Raw genomic sequence first — 21,515 nt, 5'->3', positions numbered from 1 at the left:
TTCCTTTGATGGTACCATGTTTTCTTTATTTTTTTGTGTGTGTGTTCCTTGAAGTCTTGCATTGCTGTCTTCGAATTTGAAGAAAGAATCACCTCCTCCAGTTTTTACTCACTGGCTTCAGGAGAGAAATACCTTCACAAGTCAGCCCAACCAGGGATTCTGAGGCTTTTTCAGAACTTTTCTGTGGATGGGATGTACCCACTCCACACCTATTCCTCCCTCTTGCATTATTTTTTATTTATTTACTTATTTTTGTGGTACACGGGCCTGTCACTGCTGTGGCCTCTCCCGTTGCAGAGCACAGCCTCCGGACGCACAGGCCCAGCGGCCATGGCTCATGGGCCCAGCCGCTCCGCGGCATGTGGGATCCTCCTGGACCGGGGCACGAACCCGTGTCCCCTGCATCGGCAGGCGGACTCTCAACCACTGTGCCACCAGGGAAGCCCCCTTGCGTTATTCTTAAGATTGTATGCCTTCTCTTGATCCTGCAAAGCCAGGTTGAATGCTGAGAGCCTCTCTTTTGTTCTCCTCGGAGAAGTGCTGCCAAGTGCTCAAGTTTGCGTGCCTTCTCCCAATGCTGCAGAGCTGTGTTGGCTTTCTGTGTGTGCTTTCCAGCCATCTGCAAAGGCTCATACTCACAGTCCACGCAGGCATATGCAGAGAGCTGGCCATATGAGTGTGGGTGAGGTATGTGGAACACTGGGGATGCCTATGGGCCAGATGGAGGAGTCTGCAGGCAAGCCATCCAAACTGGTTTATGAATGGGCTTCCTGATGGAGTCTGCAATGCAGTGAGTAGAATCTGCAGCCCTATGATGAGTTCCAAGTCCTGCTTGCTGTGCTCCAAGCTTCTCCCAACCCCTCAGTCATGACAATCACTTCAGTGTTCTGGGTTGGGTGAAAAAGAAGTAGGCCTCTTTGGGGAGTGTCCCACAGGGCTGGGGAAGCCAGACAGTCACTCACTATGCTCTCACTTTCCCTGTGGAAGAATTTGACACTGGGCTGTGTTGCCTTGGAGGGGAGGGGTAACATGCATAAAATGAAACTGCTCTTCTTACCCTATTCAATGAAACTATTCTTGGATTTTTTGCTCCAACAGCGTGCTAGAATGTTTCTGCTAGACACCCAGTCTCTGACAAAAGTACACTGATCTGTGGGTCATTGTCAAAGTTGATCTTCTATGAGGGATGAGGATGGAAAACCATTAAACCATGTCATTGACATCACTCTCTCCCTTCTGAATTCATTAATTGGAATTTTGTTGTAAAGAAGAGCTATCCCTTGTCCCCTATTTATGTATGTATTAAAGAAGTGAGAAGGGTGAGAATTAGATGCCTTTATTTTATTTTATTTGTTAATTTATTTATTTTCATAGTGTCAATTCTTTTATTTTTTAAATTTTTTAAACATTTTATTGGAGTATAATTGCTTCACAATGTTGTGTTACTTTCTGCTGCACAACAAGTGAATCAGCCATATGCATACATATAACCCCATATCCCTTCCCTCTTTTGTCTCCCTCCCACCCTCCCTATCCCAACGCTCTAGGTGGTCACAAAGCACCAAGCTGATTTCTTGTGCTATGCAGCTTCTTCCCACTAGCTATCTATTTTATATTTGGTAGTGTGTATAAATTAATGCTATCCTCTCACTTTGTCCCAGCTTGCCCTTCCCCCTCCCCATGTCCTCAAGTCCATTCTCTACAACTGCATCTTTATTCCTGTCCTGCCCCTAGGTTAATCAGAACCTTTTTTTTTTTTTTAGATTCCATATATATGTGTTAGCATATGGTATTTTTTGCTCATTCTGACTTACTTCAATCTGTATGACAGACTCTAGGTCCATCCACCTCACTACAAATAACTCAACTTCATTTCTTTTTATGGCTGAGTAATATTCCATTGTATATATGGGCCACATCATCTTTATGAATTCATCTGTTGATGGACACTTAGGTTGCTTCCATGTCCTGGCTATTGTATATAGAGCTGCAATGAACATTGTGGTACATGACTCTTTTTGAATTATGGTTGTCTCAGGGTATATGCCCAGTAGTGGGGTTGCTGGGTCATATGCTAGTCCTATTTTTAGTTTTTTAAGGAACCTCCACACTGTTCTCCATAGTGGCTTTATCAATTTAATTTCCCACCAAGAGTGCAAGAGGTTTCCCTTTTCTCCACACCCTCTCCAGCATTTAATGTTTGTAGATATCTTGATGATGGCCATTCTGACTGGTTTGAAGTGATACTTCATTGTAGTTTTGATTTCCATTTCTCTAATGATTAGTGATGTTGAGCATTCTTTCATGTGTTTGTTGCCAATCAGTATATCTTCTTTGGAGAAATGTCTATTTAGGTTTCTGCCCAATTTTAGATTGGATTGTTTGTTTTTTTGAAGTTGAGCTGCATGAGCTGCTTGCATATTTTGGAGATTAATCCTTTGTCAGTTGTTTCATCTGCAAATATTTTGTCCCATTCTGAGGGTGTCTTTTCGTCTTGTTTAAGGTTTCCTTTATTGTGCAAAACTTTTAAGTTTCTTAGGTCACATTTGTTTATTTTTATTTCCATTTCTCTAAGAGGTGGGTCAAAAGGATCTTGCTGTGATTTATGTCCTAGACTGTTCTGCCTATGTTTTCCTCTATGAGTTTTACAGTGTCTGGTCTTACATTTAGGTCTTTAATCCATTTTGAGTTTATTTTTGTGTATGGTTTTAGGAAATGTTGTAATTTCATTCTTTTACATGTAGCTGTCCAGTTTTCCCAGCACCACTTATTGAAGAGACTGTCTTTTCTCCATTGTATATTATTGTCTCCTTTATCAAAGATAAGGTGACCATATGTGCATGGGTTTATCACTGGGTTTTCTATCCTGTTCCATTGATCTATATTTCTGTTTTTGTGCCAGTACCATATTGTCCTGATTGCTGTAGCTTTGTAGTACATTCTGAAGTCAGGGAGTCTGATTCCTTTAGCTCCATTTTCTTTCTCAAGATTATTTTGGCTATTCGGTAACTTTTGTGTTTCCATACAAATTGTGGAATTTTTTGTTCTAGTTCTGTGAAAAATGCCATTGGTAGGCCGATAGGGATTTCTCTGAATCTGTAGATTGCTTTGGATAGTATAGTCAGTTTCACAATGTTGATTCTTCCAATCCAAGAACATGGTATATCTCTCCATCTGTTTGTATCATCTTTAATTTCTTTCATCAGTGTCTTATAGTTTTCTGCATACACTTCTTTTGTCTCCTTAGTTAGATCTATTCCTAGGTATTTTATTCTTTTTGTTGCAATGGTAAATGGGAGTGTTTCCTTAAGTCTCTTTCAGATCTTTCATCATTAGTGTATAGCAATGCAAGAGATTTCTTTACATTAATTTTGTGTCTGCTACTTTACCAGATTCATAGATTAGCTCTAGTAGTTTTCTGTTGGCATCTTTAAGACTCTCTATGTATAGTATCATGTCATCTGCAAACAGTGCCAGTTTTACTTCTTCTTTTCCGATTTGGGTTCCTTTTCTTTCTTTTTCTTCTCTGCTTGCTGTGGCTAAAACTTCCAAAACTATGTTGAATAATAGTGGTGACAGTGGGCAACCTAGTCTAATTCCTGACCTTAGAGGAAATGGTTTCAGATTTTCACCACTGAGAACAATGTTGGCTGTGGGTTTGTCATATATGGCCTTTATTATGTTGAGGTAAATTCTCTCTATGCCTACTTTCTGGAGAGTTTTTGACATAAATGGGTGTGGAATTTTGTTGAAAGCTTTTTCTGCATATATTGAGATGATCATATGGTTTTTATCCTTCAGTTTGTTAATATGATGTATCACATTGATTGATTTACGTATATTGAAGGATCCTTGCTTTCCTGGGATAAACCCCAGCTGATCATGGTGTATGATGCTTTTAATGTGCTGTTGGATTCTGTTTCCTAGTATTGTGTTAAGGATTTTTGCATCTCTGTTCATCAGTGATATTGGCCTGTAGTTTTGTTTTTTTGTGACATCTTTGTCTGGTTTTGGTGTCAGGGTGATGGTGGTCTCATAGAATGAGTTGGGAAGTGTTCCTCCCTCTACTCTACTTTGGAAGAATTTGCGAAGTATAGATGTTAGTTCTTCTCTAAATGTTTGATAGGATTCGCCTGTGAAGCCATCTGGTCATGGGCTTTTGTCTGTTGGAAGATCTTTAACCACAGTTTCAATTTCAGTGCTTGGAATTGGTCTGTTTATATTTTCTATTTCTTCCTGGTTCAATCTTGGAAGGTTGTACTTTTCTAAGAATTTGTCCATTTCTTACAGGTTGTCATTTTTATTGACATATAGTTGCTTGTAATAATCTCTCATGATCCTTTGTATTTCTGCAGTGAGTTGTTATTTCCCCTTTTTCATTTCTAATTCTGTTGATTTGAGTCTTCTCCCTTTTTTTCTTGATGAGCCTGGTGAATGGTTTATCCATTTTTTTTATCTTCTCAAAGAAACAGCTTTTACTTTTACTGATCTTTGCAATCACTTCCTTCATTTGTTTTTCATTTATTTCTGATCTGATCTTTATGATTTCTTTCCTTCTGCTAACTTTGGGGTTTTTTTGTTCTTCTTTCTCTAATTGCTTTAGGTGCAAGGTCAGGTTGTTTATTTGAGATTTTTCTTGTTTCTTGATGTAGGATTGTATTGCTATAAACCTCCCTCTTAGAACTGCTTTTGCTGCAACCCATAGGTTTTGGGTCGCGGTGTTTTCATTGTCATTTGTTTCTAGGTATTTTTTGATTTCCTCTTTGACTTCTTCAGTTATCTCCTGGTTATTCAGTAGTGTATTGTTTATCCTCCATGTATTTGTAGTTTTTATAGTTCTTTTTCCTGTAATTGACATCTAGTCTCATAGCGTTGTGGTCGGAAAAGATACCTGATAAGACTTCAATTTTCTTAAATTTACCACGGCTACTTTTGTGACCCAAGATATGATCTATCCTGGAGAGTGTTCCATGAACACTTGAGAAGAAAGTGTATTCTGTTGTTTTTGGATGGAATGTCCTATAAATATCAATTAAGTCCATCATGTTTAATGTGTCACTTAAAGCTTGTGTTTCCTTATTTATTTTCATTTTGGATAATCAGTCCATCTGTGAAACTGGGGTGTTAAATCCCTTACTGTGATTGTGTTACTGTCAATTTCCCCTTTTATGGCTGTTAGCACTTGCCTTATGTATTGAGGTGCTCCTATGTTCAGTGCACAAGTATTTACCAATGTTATATCTTCCTGGGTTGATCCCTTGATCATTATGTAGTGTCCTTCTTTGTCTCTTGTAATGGTCTTTATTTTAAAGTCTATTTTGTCTGATATGAGAATTGCTACTCCAGCTTTCTTTTGATTTCCATTTGCATGGAATATCTTTTTCCATTCTCTCATGTTCAGTCTGTATGTGTCCCTAGACTGAAGCGGGACTCTTGTAGACACGATATATATGGGTCTTATTTTTGCATCCATTCAGCCAGTGTATGTCTTTTGGTTGGAGCATTTAATCCATTTACATTTATGGTAATTATCAATATGTATGTTCCTATTACCATTTTCTTAATTGTTTTGGGTTTATTATTGTAGATCTTTTCCTTCTCTTGTGTTTCCTGCCTAGAGAATTTCCTTTGGCATTTGTTGTAAAACTCGTTTGGTGGTGCTGAATTCTCTTAACTTGCTTGTCTGTAAAGGTTTTAATTTCTCTGTCGAATCTGAATGAGATCCTTGCTGGGTGGAGTAATCTTGGATGTAGATTTTTCCCCTTCCTCACTTTAAATATGTCCTTCCACTCCCTTCTGGCTTGAAGAGTTTCTGCTGAAAGATCAGCTGTTAACATTATGGGGATTCCCTTGTATATTACTTGTTGCTTTTCCCTTGCTGCTTTTAATATTTTTTCTGTGTATTTAATTTTTGATAGTTTGATTAATATGTTTCTCTTTGGGTTTATCCTGTATGGTACTCTCTGTGTTTCCTGGACTTGAGTGACCATTTCTTTTCCCATGTTAGGGAAGTGTTCAACTATAATCTCTTCAAATATTTTTTCAGACCCTTTCTTTTTCTCTTCTTCTGGGACCCCTATAATTAGAATGTTGGTGCATTTAATGTTGTCCCAGAGGTCTCTGAGACTGTCCTTAATTCTTTTCATTCTTTTTTCTTTATTCTGCTCCCTGGCAATTATTTCCACCATTTTATCTTCCAGCTCACTTATCTGTTCTTCTACATCAGTTATTCTGCTATTGCTTCTTTAGAGTATTTTTAATTTCAGTTACTGTGTTGTTCATCACTGTTTGTTTGCCCTTTATCTCTTCTGCATCCTTGTTAAATGTTTCTTGTATTTTCTCCATTCTGTTTCCAAGATTTTGGATCATCTTTACTATCATTAATCTGAATTTTTTCAGGTTGGTTGCCTATTTCATCTTCATTTATTTGATTTTGTAGGTTTTTACCTTGCTCCTTCTTCTGTAACACATTTTTTGGTCATTTCTCTCTTTTTCTTTTACTGGTGGGGCTGTTTTCCTGTCTTACTGGTTGTTTGGTCTGAGGCGTCCAGCACTGGAGTTTGCAGGCAGTTGGATAGAGTCGGGTCTTGGTGCTGAGAATAGGACCTCTGGGAGGCCTCACTCTGATTAATAGTCCCTGGGGTCTGAGGTTCTCTGTTAGTCCAGTGGTTTTGATTTGGAGCTCACACCACAGGAGCTTGGGCCCAACCTCTGGCCTGGGAACCAAGATCCCACAAGCTGGTTACTGGGGGTTCCTCCCATCCCGTTTGGTGTCCATGGTCCCCCACTGATGCCTGGTAGGTGCCCTAGTTGAGCGGAGACATGAATTCTGTGTCCTCCTAGTCCGTCATCTTGACTCCACCCTAGGTGGTTTTATTTTAAACTCACATTTTAAATATTAACATTTTAAATGAAACACAATACAAATAAATGTATAAAACATATATGGACTACCTTATAAATGTTTCTAAAGTGAACAGACACTTCCAGAAATAGATCACTAATGGTTTTCCATAAACCCTTAGTGCATCCTTTCCTAGTGACAATCTACTCCCCTCTTAGAGATAACTGCTGCCATGACTTTTAGGTTTTTGTTTTCTTTTGCGGCATGCGGGCCTCTCACTGTTGTGGCCTCTCCCGTTGCAGAGCACAGGCTCTGGACGCGCAGGCTCAGCGGCCATGGCTCACAGGCCCAGCCGCTCCGCGGCATGTGGGATCTTCCCGGACCGGGGCATGAACCCATGTCCCCCACATCGGCAGGCGGACTCAACCACTGCGCCACCAGGGAAGCCCCTGCCATGCCTCTTATAGTAAACTTTTCTTTCCATTTCTTTATGTATTCCTAAACTTTAGAGTTCACTTTTGCCCGTTTCTGGATTTTATATAAACAGAATTATGCTATATGTATTTTTATGATTTTCTCCAACATATTTTGAGACATCCGTATTTCTGTGGATCTCTGTACCTCATTTATTTTTAGTGTTGTAGTACTCCGTTGTATGAGTTTAGCATAATTTATTCATTCTGTTAATGGGTTTATAATTGTTTTTAGATTTTTGCCATTATGAAAAATGTTACTATGAACATTTTTGTGTACGGTTTTTTGTCTTTTGGGAGATTGATTTATAGCTCTCTATATTTTCCATATATATGTTAGTAGTTTTTTGGTTATATTGCTGCAAACATCTTTCTTTCCCCACTTTATGACTTATCTTTTCACTCTTTTTATGTCATTTGATGAACAGATGTCTTAATTTTAATGTCAAATTTATCATGTTTTCCTTTACAGTTGGTGCTTTTGTATCTTGTTTATGAAATCTGTCTACACCACAAGGTTATAAAGATATCCTCTTATATTCTTCTCTAAACCTTTATAGTTTTGGCTTATACATTTAGATTTTTAATCTATCTGTGATTGAATTTGTATTTGGGGTGAGGTAAAGATTGAATTAAAAAAATTTTTACCTATGTATAGTTAATTGTCCTGAAGCCATTTATTTGAAAGTATGTTTTTCATTAAAAAGACCTGTGGTTAAAATTACACAGTCATAAAAAAGGAAATAATGCCATTTGCAGCAACATGGATAGACCTAGAGATTATCATATGAAGTGCAGTAAGTCAGACTGAGAAAGGCAAATATCATATATTACTTATATATGGAATCTGAAAAAAATGATACAAATGAATTTATTTACAAAACAGAAATGGACTCACAGACATAGAGAACAAACTTACAGTTACTAAAGCGGATGGGGGGAGAAAAATTCGGAGTTTGGGATTAATATATATACACTACTGTATTTAAAATAGATAAGCAACAAGGATCTACTGTATAGCACAGGAAACTATACTCAATATCTTGTAATAACCTATTATGGAAAAGAATCTGAAAAAGAAAAGGATGTATATATATGTTTATATATATAACTGAGTGACTTTGCCATGCATTTGAAACTAACACAAAATTGTAAATTAACTACACTTCAATTAAGAAAAAAGACAAGTGGTTGCCAGGAGTTGGAGTTAGGAGAGAGGGAAGGATGAATAAGCAGAGTACAGGGGATTTTTAAGGCAGTGAAACTATTCTGTATGATACAGAATTGATGGACACATGTCATTATACATTTGTCAAAACACATAAAAAATGTGCAACACAAAGTGTGAGCCCTCGTGTAAAGTATGAAATTTAGTTAATAATATATTAGTATTGTCACATTAATTGCAATAAATGTTACAATTACAAGATGTAAATAACAGGGGAAATTGGAGGGTGAGGTGAGGATATTTGGGAACTCTGTTCTGTACAGTCTGCTCAATTTTCTATAAACCTAAAACTGCTAAAAAAAAAAGTCTATTAATTTTCTTAAAAAATTCTTTTTCTCAGTGCTCTGAGTGTCACATCTATTATAAATTACATTCCCATGGGACTGTTTCCAGTTATCTATTCTGTTCCATTAATCTTTTTATTTATATCTTATCAATAAACACTGTCTTGATTATCAGAGATTTATAAGGAAGCTTCCTGTCAAATTCTCCCACTTTTTAATTTATTTTGAAGAGTGTTTTGGTTAGTTTTGGTCTTTTGCATTTTTGTAAAATTTTGGAAACAACTTGTGAAATCACATACATATACACATGCATGCATGCACACAAGTAGTTAGTATTTGGATTGAGATCGCATTGAATTTATAAATTAATCTGGGAAGAATTTATACTTTTGTAATATTGTCTTCCTTTCTATGAACAAAGTATTTTCTCTATTTATTTAATTCTATTTTAGTACTTTCAGTAAGGTTTTATAATTTCCCCTGTAGAAATCTTGCATGTTTTTGTTAGATTTATTCTCAGTACTTTATATTTGTTGATATGCTTATAAATGGTATCTTTTTAAAGATTTCATTTTCTGTTTGATTCTGTTGTCTGAAAATATGGTTTATTTCATATATTGACTTTTAATTCTGGGACTTTGCTCAGCCCTATTATTAACATTAATAGCTTACCTCATAATTCTTGGAATTTTTATACACATCATTGTATCATTTGTGAATAGCGGTAGTTTTGTTTCTTCCTTTCCAACCTGCATAAGTTTTAAATTTTTTTATTGTTTTGCCTTTTAGTGATCACTAGACCTTCCAGTTCAGGGTCGAACAGAAGTGGTACTCTCATGCATTCTCTTCTCATTCCTTACCCCAAAGAGAAATATTCAAAATTTTTACCTTTAAGTATAATATTTATTGTAGGAATTTTTTTTTACAGATATCATCTGTTATATTAAGGAAGTTCCCTTTTATTTCTAATTTACTAAGTTCTTTATTTTCCCTCACATTACTGAATTTTATCAAAAGATTTCACTGCATTTCAACCCGTAGGTGGAAAAGAGGCTGAAAACTACAATCACTATGCAGTATAGCTATTTGCGCAACTAAAAATTGGGAATATAATACTCCAGAGCAAAGAGAGCCTGGGCTGAAGGGCCACTGACAATCTCTGCTGCAAGCTCCAATAATGTGGTGGGGCCCTTTTACTGTTTAGAGATTTTTTTTATCAGTAGCCCTTGGTATAGGACTACCATACTTTCCAAGGAGGGGAACATATTTCCTGCATATTGTGGGTCCCAGGTCCTAAAATCCCAAGAACAAGGCTTCCTGAAGACTTTATCTGAGATCCAGTGCCCTACATCAGAGCAGGGACTGGCCAGAGCTGCAGAATCCCTTTAATCCTGGGTGTTGGTGTCTTGGGCACAACAGGCAGCTATTCCACTGTTGACACGCCTCTTCCTCTTCTCTGATTTTCATTCATTCAGTCTTCTGTTGTATTTTAAACTGAATTTGAATTTCATTTCTGGAGCTTATTTTCACAGTTCCTGAGTTACTCAGAGAAAAGACATCATCTCAGTACATGACTAACAGAACTGAATTTGAGTAAAGGTGGTTACAGTTTAATTTTTAATAAAATGACTGCATTGGCTCTCTTAAAAGTTAAGTGATCATTCTCATTTGGCCCTTTCCCCTTAAAGTTAGGGAAACAAAATCACTAGGTTTTGAAAAGAACACTGAACATGGTACCAGGTAATGGTGTTGCCTGTGGCAATGACAGAAAAGAGCTCTCTGGCCTCAAAGGGCTCAGATTCCTTACAGTGGGCTCCTTATCCAGGTCTCAGATCAACTGTTGTTTAAATGGGCTAACATGATGATCTATATTTATAGGGAAAGATATTGAAACAGAAAATTTTAAGTATTTCATGGACTTAAAAATGTATGAATGCATCTAGAGTTCCAGAGCCTATGCAACCTAAATTTATTCTTGTTTTTTTCCTAGCTTTATTAAAATATAATTGACACGTAACATTGTATAAGTTTAAGCTGTACAATGTGATGATTTGATACATGTATATATTGCAAACCATCTATCTGATAAGGTGTTAATATCCAAAATATATAAGGAACTCATACAACTCAATAGCTAAAAACCAATCCGATTAAAAACATAGGCAGAGGGGGACTTTCAAGATGGTGGAGGAGTAAGATGTGGAGATCAACTTCCTCCTCACAAATACATCAAAAATACATGTACATGTGGAACAACTCCTACAGAACACCTAATGAATGCTGGCAGAAGACCTCAGACTTCCCAAAAGGCAAGAAACTCCCCACGTACCTGGGTAGGGCAAAAGAAAAAAGGAAAAATAGAGACAAAAGAATAAGGATGGGACCTGCACCAGTGGGAGGGAGCTGTGAAGGAGGAAAAGTTTCGACACACTAGGAAGACTCTTCACTGGTGGAAACGGGGTGTGTGTGTGTGTGTGGGAAGCTTCAGAGCCATGGAGGAGAGTGCAGCAACAGGGGTGCAGAGGGCAAAGCGGAGAGATTCCTGCCCAGAGGATCAGTGCCAACCAGCACTCACGAGCCTGAGAAGCTTGTCTGACTGGGGGTTGGGAGCTGAGGCTCAGGCTTCGCAGTTCAGATCCCAGGGAGAGGACTGCGGTTGGCTGCATGGACACAGCCTGAAGGGGGCTAATGTACCACAGTTAGCCGGGAGGGAGTCTGAAAATAAGTCTGGAACTGTATAAGAGGCAAGAGACCATTGTTTCAGGGTGCGTGAGGACAGGGGATTCAGAGCACCGTCTAAATGAACTCCAGAGACGGGCACGACCCATGGCTATCAGCGTGGACCCAAGAGGCATGAAACGCTATGGCTGCTGCTGCAGTCACCAAGAAGCCTGTGTGCAAGCACAGGTCACCATCCACACCTCCCATTCCGGGAGCCTGTGCAGCCCGCCACTCCCAGGGTCCTGTGATCCAGGGACAACTTCCCCGGGAGAACACAAGGTGAGCCTCAGGCTGTTGCAATGTCACGCTGGCCTCTGTCGCCGCAGGCTTGCCCCATATTCCATACCCCTCCCCCGCACTGCCTGAGTGACACAGAACCCCCTAATCAGCTGCTCCTTTAACCCCGTCCTGTCTGGGCGGGAACAGACACCCTCAGGCGACCTACATGCAGAGGCAGGGCCAAATCCAAAGCTGAACCCCAGGAGCTGTGCGAACAAAGGAGAGAAAGGGAAATCTCTCCCAGCAGCCTCAGGAGCAGCAGATTAAATCTCCACAATCAACCTGATGTACCCTGCATCTCTGGAATACCGGAATAGACAATGAATCATCCCAAAATTGAGGCAGTGGACTTTGGGAGCAACTGTAGACTTGGGGTTTACTTCCTGCATCTAATTTGTTCTGGTTTTATGTTTATCGTAGTTCAGTATTTACAGCTTATTATCATTGGTAGGTTTGTTTATTGATTTGGTTGCTCTCTTCCTTTTTATATATATTTTTTATTTTTCTTTTTTCTTTTTTTCTTTTTGTGAGTGTGTATGTGTATGCTTCTTTGTGTGATTTTGTCTGTACAGCTTTGCTTCTACAATTTGCCCTAGAGTTCTGTCTGTCCTTTATTTTTTCCTTCCTTTTTTTTAGTATACTTTTTAGTGCTACTTATCATTGGTGAATTTGATTTTTGGGTTGGTTGCTCTCTACTTTCCTTCTTTCTTTTATTTATTACTTTTAAAATTTTTAATAATTTTTTTATTTTAATAACTTATTTTCTTTTATTATTTTTCTTTCTTTATTTCATTTTTTTAATCTCTCTTTTCTTCTGAGCCTTGTGGCTGACAGGATCTTGGTGCACAGCTGCGTGTCAGGCCAGAGACTCTGAGGTGAGAGAGCCAAATTCAGGACATAGGTCCACCAGAGACCTCCTGGCCCCATGTAATATCAAACAGCGAAAGCACTCCCTGAGATCTGCATCCCAATGCTAAGACCCAGCTCCACTCAACGACCAGCAAGCTACAGTGCTGGACACCCTATGCCAAACAATGAGCAAGACAGGAACACAACATCACCAATTAGCAGAGAGGCTGTGTAAAATCATAATAAGTACACACACACCCCAAAACACACCACCAGATGCAGTCCTGCTCACCAGAAAGACAAGATCCAGCCTCATCCACCAGAACACAGGCACCAGCCCCCTCCACCAGGAAGCCTACACTACACACCGAAACAACCTTACCAACTGAGGGCAGACACCAAAAACAATGGGAACTATGAACCTGTAGCTTGCAAAAAGGGGACCACAAACACAATAGGTTAAACAAAATGAGAAGACAGAGAAATATGCAGCAGATGAAAAGCAACGTAAAGCTACCAGACCAAACAAATGAAGAAGAAATAGGCACTCAACCTGAAAAATAATTCAGGGTAATGATAGCAAAGATGATCTAAAATTTTGGAAATAGAAAAGAGAAAATACAAGAAACGTTTAACAAGGACCTAGAAGAACTAAAGAGCAAACAAACAATGATGAACAACACAATAAATGAAATTAAAAATTCTCTAGAAAGCATCAATAGCAGAATAACTGAGGCAGAAGAATGGATAAGTCGCCTGGAAGATAAAAGAGTGTAAATAACTACCACAGATCAGAATAAAGAAAAAAGAATAAAAAGAACTGAGGAAAGTCTCTGAGACTTCTGAGACAACATTAAATGCACCAATATTTGAATTATAGGGATCCCAGAAGAAGAAGAGAAAAAGAAAGGGTCTGAAAACATATTTGAAGAGATTGTAGTTAAAAACTTCCCTAATATGGGAAAGGAAATAGTCAATCAAGTCCAGGAAGTGCAGAGAGTCCCATACAGGATAAATCCAAAGAAAAACATGCCAAAACACATATTAAGCACACTATCAAAAATTAAATACAAAGAAAAAATATTAAAAGCAGCAAAGGAAAAACAACAAATAACATAAAAGGGAATCCCCATAAGGTTAACAGCTGATATTTCAGCAGAAACTCTGCAAGACAGAAGGGAGTGGAAGGACATATTTAAAGTGATGAAAGGGAAAACCTGCAACCAAGATTACTCTACCGAGCAAGGATCTCATTCAGATTCGACAGAGAAATTAAAACCTTTCCAGACAAGCAAAAGCTAAGAGAATTCAGCACCAACAAGCCAGCTTTACAACAAATGCTAAAGGAATTTCTCTAGGCATGAAACACAAGAGAAGGAAAAGACCTACAATAACAAACCCAAAAGAATTAAGAAAATGGTAATAAGAACATACATGTTGATAATTACCATAAATGTAAATGGATTAAATACTCCAACCAAAAGACATAGACTGGCTGAATGGATACAAAAAAAAGGCCCATATACCTGCTGTCTACAAGAGACCCACTTCAGACCTAGGGACACATACAGACTGAAAGTGATATTCCATGCAAATGGAAATCAAAAGAAAGCTGGAGTAGCAATTCCTATATCAGACAAGATAGACTTTAAAATAAAGACTATTACAAGAGACAAGGAAAGACACTCCATAATGATCAAGGGATCAATCCAAGAAGAGATTTAAAATTGTAAATATTTATGCACCCAACACAGGAGCACCTCAATACATAAGGCAAATGCTAACAGCCATAAAAGTGGATATTCACAGTAACAAAATAATAGTAGTGGACTTTAACACCCCACTTTCACCAATGGACAGATCATCCAAAATGAAAATAAATAAGGAAACACAAGCTATAAATGATACATTAAACAAGATGGACTTAATTGATATTTATAGGACATTCCATCCAAAAATAACAGAATACACTTTCTTCTCAAGTGCTCATGGAACATTATACAGGATAGATCATATCTTAGGTCACAAATCAAGCTTTGGTAAAATTAAGAAAATTAAAATCGTATCAAGTATCTTTTCTGGCCACAGTGATATGAGACTAGATATCAATTACAGGAAAAAAACTGTAAAAAGTACAAACACATGGAGGCTAAAGAATACACTACTAAATAACCAAGAGATCACTGAAGAAATCAAAGAGGAAATAAAACAATACCTAGAAACAAATAGCAATGAAAACACAATGACCCAAAACCTATGGAATGCAGCAAAAGCAGTTCTAAGAGGGAAGTTTATAGCAATACAACCCTACCTCAAGAAACAAGAAACATCTCAAATAAACAACCTAACCTTACACCTAAAGCAATCAGAGAAAGAAGAAGAAAAAAACCCCAGAGTTAGCAGAAGGAAAGAAATCATAAAAATCAGATCAGAAAGAAATGAAAAAGAAATGAAGGAAATGATTGCAAAGATCAAGAAAATTAAAAGCTGGTTCTTTGAGAAGATAAAAAAACGGATAAACCATTAGCCAGATGCATCAAGAAAAAAAGGGAAAAGACTCCAATCAATAGAATCAGAAATGAAAAAGGAGAAGTAACAACTGACACTGCAGAAATACAAAGGATCATGACAGATTACTACAAGCAACTATATGCCAATAAAATGGACAACCTGGAAGAAATGGACAAATTCTTAGAAAAGTACAACCTTCCGAGACTGAACCAGGAAGAAATAGAAAATATAAACAGACCTATCACAATCACTGAAATTCAAACTGTGATTAAAAATATTCCAACAAAGAAAAGTCCAGGACCAGATAGCTTCACAGGCTAATTCTATCAAACATTTAGAGAACAGAAAACACCTATCCTCCTCAAACTCTTCCAAAATATAGCAGAGGGAGGAACACTCCCAATCTCATTCTACAAGGCCACCATCATCCTGATACCAAAACCAGACAAAGATGTCACAAAAAAAGAAAACTACAGGCCAATATCACTGATGAACATACATGCAAAATTCCACAACATAATACTAGGAAACAGAATCCAACAGCACATTGAAAGGATCATACATCAAGATCAAGTGGGGTTTATTCCAGGAATGCAAGGATTTTTCAATATATGCAAATCAATCAGTGTGATAAACCATATTAACAAATTGAAGGAGAAAACCATATGATCATCTCAATATATGCTTAAAAAGCTTTCAACAAAATTCAACACACATTTATGATAAAAACCCTCCAGAAAGTAGGCATAGAGGAAACTTACCTCAGCATAATAAAGGCCATATAGGACAAACCGACAGCTAACATCGTTCTCAATGGTGAAAAACTGAAAGCATTTCCCCTAAGATCAGGAACAAGACAAGGCTGTGCACTCTCACCACTATTATTCAACACAGTTTTGGAAGTTTTAGCCACAACAAGCAGAGAAGAAAAAGAAATAAAAGGAATCCAACTCAGAAAAGAAGACATAAACCTGTCACTGTTAGCAGATGACATGATTCTATACATAGAGAATTCTAAAGATGCCAGCAGAAAACTACTAGAGCTAATCAATGAATTTGGTAAAGTAGCAGGATACAAAATTAATGCACAGAAATCTCTTGCATTCCTATACACTAATGATGAAAAACTGAAAGAGAAATTAATGAAACACTCCCATTTACCATTTCAACAAAAAGAATAAAATACCTAGGAATAAATCTACCTAAGGAGATGAAAGACTTGTATGCAGAAAACTATAAGACACTGATGAAAGAAATTAAAGATGATACAAACAGATGGAGAGACATACCATGTTCTTGGATTGGCAGAATCAACATTGTGAAAATGACTATACTACCCAAAGCAATCTACAGATTCCATGCAATCCCTATGAAACTACCACTGGTATTTTTCACAGAACTAGAACAATAAAATTCACAATTTGTATGGAAACACAAAAGATCCCGAATAGCCAAAGCAATCTTGAGAAAGAAAAACAGAGTTGGAGGAATCAGGCTCCCTGACTCCAGACTATACTACAAAGCTACAGTAATCAAGACAGTATGGTACTGGCACAAAAACAGAAATATTGATCAATGGAACAGGATAGAAAGCACAGAGATAAACCTATGCACATATGGTCAACTTATCTTTGATAAAAGAGGCAAGAATATACAATGGAGAAAAGACAGCCTCTTCAATAAGTAGTGCTGGGAAAACTGGACAGCTACGTGTAAAAGAATGAAATTAGAACACTCCCTAACACCATACACAAAAATTAACTCAAAATGAATTAAAGACCTAAATATAAGGCCAGACACTATAAAACTCCTAGAGGAAAACATAGGCAGAACACTCTATGACATAAATCACAGCAAGATTCTTTTTGATCCACCTCCTAAAGAAATGGAAATAAAAATAAACAAATGGGACCTAATGAAACTTAAAAGCTTTTGCACAGCAAAGGAAACCATAAAGGAGATGAAAAGACAACCCTCAGAATGGCAAAAAATATTTGCAAATGAAGTAACTGACAAAGGATTAATCTCCAAAATACACAAGAAGCTCATGCAGCTCAATATTGAATAAACAAACAACCCAATCCAAAAATGGGCAGAAGACCTAAATAGACATTTCTCCAAAGAAGACATACAGATTGCCAACAAACACATGAAAGGATGCTCAACATCACTAATCATTAGAGAAATGTAAATCAAAATTACAATGAGTATCACCTCACACCAGTCAGAATGGCCATCATCATAAAACCTATAAACAGTAAATGCTGGAGTGGGTGTGGAGAACAAGGAGCCCTCTTTCACTGTTGGTCGGAATGTAAATTTATAGAGCCACTATGGAGAACAGTATGGAGGTTCCTTAAAAAACAAATAATAGCACTACCATACGAAACAGCAACCCCACTACTGGGCATATACCTGGAGAAAACCATAATTCAAAAATAGTCATGTACCACAATGTGCATTACAGCACTATTTCGAACAGCCAGGCCATGGAGGCAACCTAAGCGTCCACCAACAAATGAATGGATAAAGAAGATGTGGTACATATATACAATGGAATATTACTCAACCATAAAAAGAAAAGAAACAAAATTGAGTTATTTGTAGTGAGATAGATGGACCTAGAGTCTGTCATACAGAGTTAAGTAAGTCAGAAAGAGAAAAACAAGTACCGTATGCTAACATATGGAATCTAAAAAAAACCCAAAAAACAAAAAGCGGTTCTGAAGAACCTAAGGGCAGAATTGGAATCAAGACACAGACGTAATGAATGGATTTGAGGACACGGGGAGGGGGAAGGGTAAGATGGGCCAAAATGAGAGAGTGGCAGTTGCATGGATATATATACACTACCAAATGTAAAATAGATAGCTAGTAGGAAGCAGCTGCATAGCACAGGGAGATCAACTCGGTGCTTAATGTCCACCTAGATTGGTGGATAGGGAGGGCTGGAGGGAGATGCAAGAGGCAGATAATGGGATATATTTATATGTATAGCTGATTCACTTTGTTATACAGCAGAAACTAACACACCATTATACTCCAATAAAGATGTTAAAAAAACAAACAAAAAAAAAAACATGAGCAGAGGACCTGAAGAGATATTTTTCCAAAGAAGAAAGACATACAGATGGCCAACAGACACATGAAAAGATGCTCAACATCACTAATAGGGAAATGCAAATCAAAATTCCAATGAAAAAAAAAAAAGAAAAAACCCACAATGATATATCACCTCACCTCGTTAGAATAGCTAGTATCAAAAAGACAAGAAATAACAAGTGTTGGCAAGGATATGGAGAAAAGGGAACCCTTGTGCACTGTTGGTGGGAATGTAAATTGGTGCCGCCACTATGGAAAAGAGTATGGAGGTTCCTCAAAAAAGTCAAGAATAGAACTACCATATGATCCAGCAATTCCAATCATGGGTATTTACTGGAAAAAAATGAAATCACTATCTGAAGGAGATATCTGCTCCATGTTCATTGCAGTGTTATTCAAAGCAAATTTTAATAAAACTTTGTTCTCTTTTCTGTTTACAGTACTAGCTTTAATGATTTAAAAAGAAAAAAAGAATATATATTTATGAATTCAAGAGGTCTTCATATTTTACCTTTAAACCAATTGCTTCCCTAGTCAAATTATCTTCTTTCTTCATGTTGACACTTGTAGTAACTTTTTTCTGTAGCTGTTTGTGAATGTATTGGCAGATATATTCAAGTGTCTTTTCCCTCTATGATTTTATTTTTATGAAAACTAGCAAGCAGGTACTACACCACTGTGCTGGTTTTCTGTTCATTCCTGAGGACAAGAAAAGAAATATTAATCATTATTTTCTTTGACTTGGAGATTTCACAGCCAGCAAGAACCTTCTTCTTTTAGATTTGTGTACTTTTCTGGGTGGATTCAGAGAGATCGGGCTGGGGAAAAACCCTCTTAAAATAGAGATAGGTAATGTAAGGTGAAGATTTTCATATTCGTTTGACAAAGAGACACACTCATATTCATGTAGTCAGTCAGCAAGGCAGTGCATGTACATACATGCACACAGCAGAGAAGGAGAAATTCTTTAGAGCAGGCAACTTAGCTATGGAGCTATGGAGATTTTACCTCCCTGTGCATTAGCCAGTGATCTCTGGATATAGATGCATATTGGAGTAGGAGTTGGTTTGCATATTGACTTCAAAACATCCTCAGAGTTCAGATTTTTTTTTTCAATATCCCCCTATTCACTTTTTGTCTTTTACATTCCTCTTTCCCCCCAAAAGTACAATTAAGTATATATTCCCATTCTTTGGTTAAGCAAAATTTTAGTATATATAATTTTTACCCTTTAGATTCTTCCATTAAAATAAAGAGCAAAAAACAATAAATAAAACAAAAGATCAAATCAATTCCTTTTCAGAACTATTATCCAAGTTCTTCTGGTTTAACATTTCTTTAGTGTTTTGGTCTGAATTAAGAATTATAGATGGTCAAATTATAGAATTTTGCACTCATTCATTCTTTTAGCCTAAATATGGATGGTCTTCTACGTGCCTGATATGGTGCAGACTCTGCATATATAATGGCCAGAGAAATAAATACATAAAAGGAACAACATGGTCCCTGCCCTCATTGAGCTTACAGAAATTTAGCTACATACATTAGTTATTTGTGCTTTTGAGATTCTTTGCAAAAACAAGAGTTGAATTTGCTACATTTATAGAGGAGGTCATTATATTTGAAATGTACAGTCTGTAGTTTTGAAGGATAAAGATGAATTTTATGCTGGAGTGTTATAAGATGAAAGCAGGTAACCTGTGGTTCCATGATGAAATTCTTATTTCTTTGAGGAGAGGAGAAGGCAGCTCAGGGCCCCTTCTTTAAGGTCTGGCCAAACTCTAGGATGATGTGATATTTGGGAGGAAAGCATTGTACTTTGGAGTATTTCCTTAAATAATAAAGATGTCAAGAAAACAGTGGAACAGAAAGAAGAAATAGAAACGAAGAGAAAAATGTACAAAGAATAAAAGAATGGAGGAAAGGAATGTAAAGAACAAGTTAGAAGAGGTAGGAGGGGAGGAGAAAGAGAAGGAAAGGGGAGGGGAGGTGGGGGAGAGGAAGAGGATGGGGAGAAGGGAAGGGGTTTGGGAAGTAGAGAACTTAGAAATGACTAGTGGTTTCCTGAGACACAAGGAAGGAAAATAACCACTAAAAGAGAATTTTTTCCTTAAAAAAAGAAATAAGCCCACAGAGCCATCCCCTCCTCCATGTTGCCCCCTCCCCTGTGCCCCACTCCTGCCTGCTCTTGTTTGAGGGATTTTCAAAGGAAGCTTAGATCCCCTTGGGCCACTCACCTATCTTTTCTCCAAAGCATCTTACTGGAGGCTGTTACCCTCTCCTTAATGAACTCTAGAAATTCTGGTTTTGTTAAGTCTTTGGAGAGGAATTATTTCTGACCTAATTCTGAAATATATCTAATTAGTTAAAATAAAAGCAGCCTTTTAAAAACATGGCTTCATTAAAATCATCTGATTCCTTATTTAAATAGATTTTCTCTGAATTCCTTCTATGAGGGGAGATGCAACAGAAAAAGATCGGATAGAAAGAATGAACACATTTTAATGAATATCTTTTATTTTGGTAATTAGAATTTATGGAATCACAACATTTAAGTATTGAACGCATGATATTTTTATCTCAAAACCCTGTCTATATATTTTGTTTCTAAATAATTTTTGATGAGAAGCCCATTTGGGAGGAAGAAAAATGCTGTAATGTATGGATGTAAACATTGACCTCTGTGATTTGTACTCAGCGAGGATCCCTACCCAGGTCTGGGTGTGTTGTAGAGTGTCAGGCATGTTACTCAAACTCTAAGGCCAGATGTCTTTCACATGTAAAATGGAAGAATAGCATTTACCTTTTAGGATTATCAGGATTACAGAAAAAATATATGAAGGCATATGGAATGCAAGAAATAAATGGCACCTCTTATTAGGGTGCCTGCCCTGGGTTCTTCCTTTTCTTGACCTTCTAATTCTAACTTTTCTGCTTCTGTTGTCGGTTCTGTGACCTAAGCATTATATCAGCAAGTGTGTTAGACGCAGGTAGAATTAGAGTTAACAGCAGTTGAGAGGCTGTTCTAATGGCAAATTTCATAAGTTTTACTCCTTAGAATCCTTGACCTCTATCTATGCAGCTCAAAACTTCTTTTGCCTTTTTCCTGGTACTCAGAGTACAGCAGTCTGTAAGTGGTCTATGCCTCAGTAAAGTATTGCTATAGTTCCAGTGATCCACTGGGAGGTTCTCAGGCTCAAGTGCAAATAGTTTTGCCTTAGAAA

At 37.4% G+C, this 21,515-nt stretch overlaps 1 protein-coding gene across 9 annotated transcripts in view; it reads right to left on the bottom strand.

Annotated features, from left to right (window-relative positions):
* The window catches only part of FBXO4 (F-box protein 4), a gene marked incomplete at its 5' end in the record, with an annotated part of 415,710 nt that overhangs the window by 30,003 nt on the left and 364,192 nt on the right, over positions 1-21,515 (bottom strand). For 7 of the 9 annotated variants that reach the window (XR_013827585.1, XR_013827587.1, XR_013827588.1 and 4 more), the window contains one exon: positions 18,803-18,990. The exons of the other annotated variants lie outside the window; for them this stretch is intronic. The remainder of the gene's footprint in view (positions 1-18,802; positions 18,991-21,515) is intronic. 9 annotated transcript variants of the gene reach the window in all.

The sequence above is a fragment of the Stenella coeruleoalba genome (genome assembly GCF_951394435.1).
Source record: "Stenella coeruleoalba genome assembly, chromosome: 3".
NCBI lineage: Eukaryota > Metazoa > Chordata > Mammalia > Artiodactyla > Delphinidae > Stenella > Stenella coeruleoalba.
This window is presented reverse-complemented; position numbering and strand designations above follow the sequence as displayed.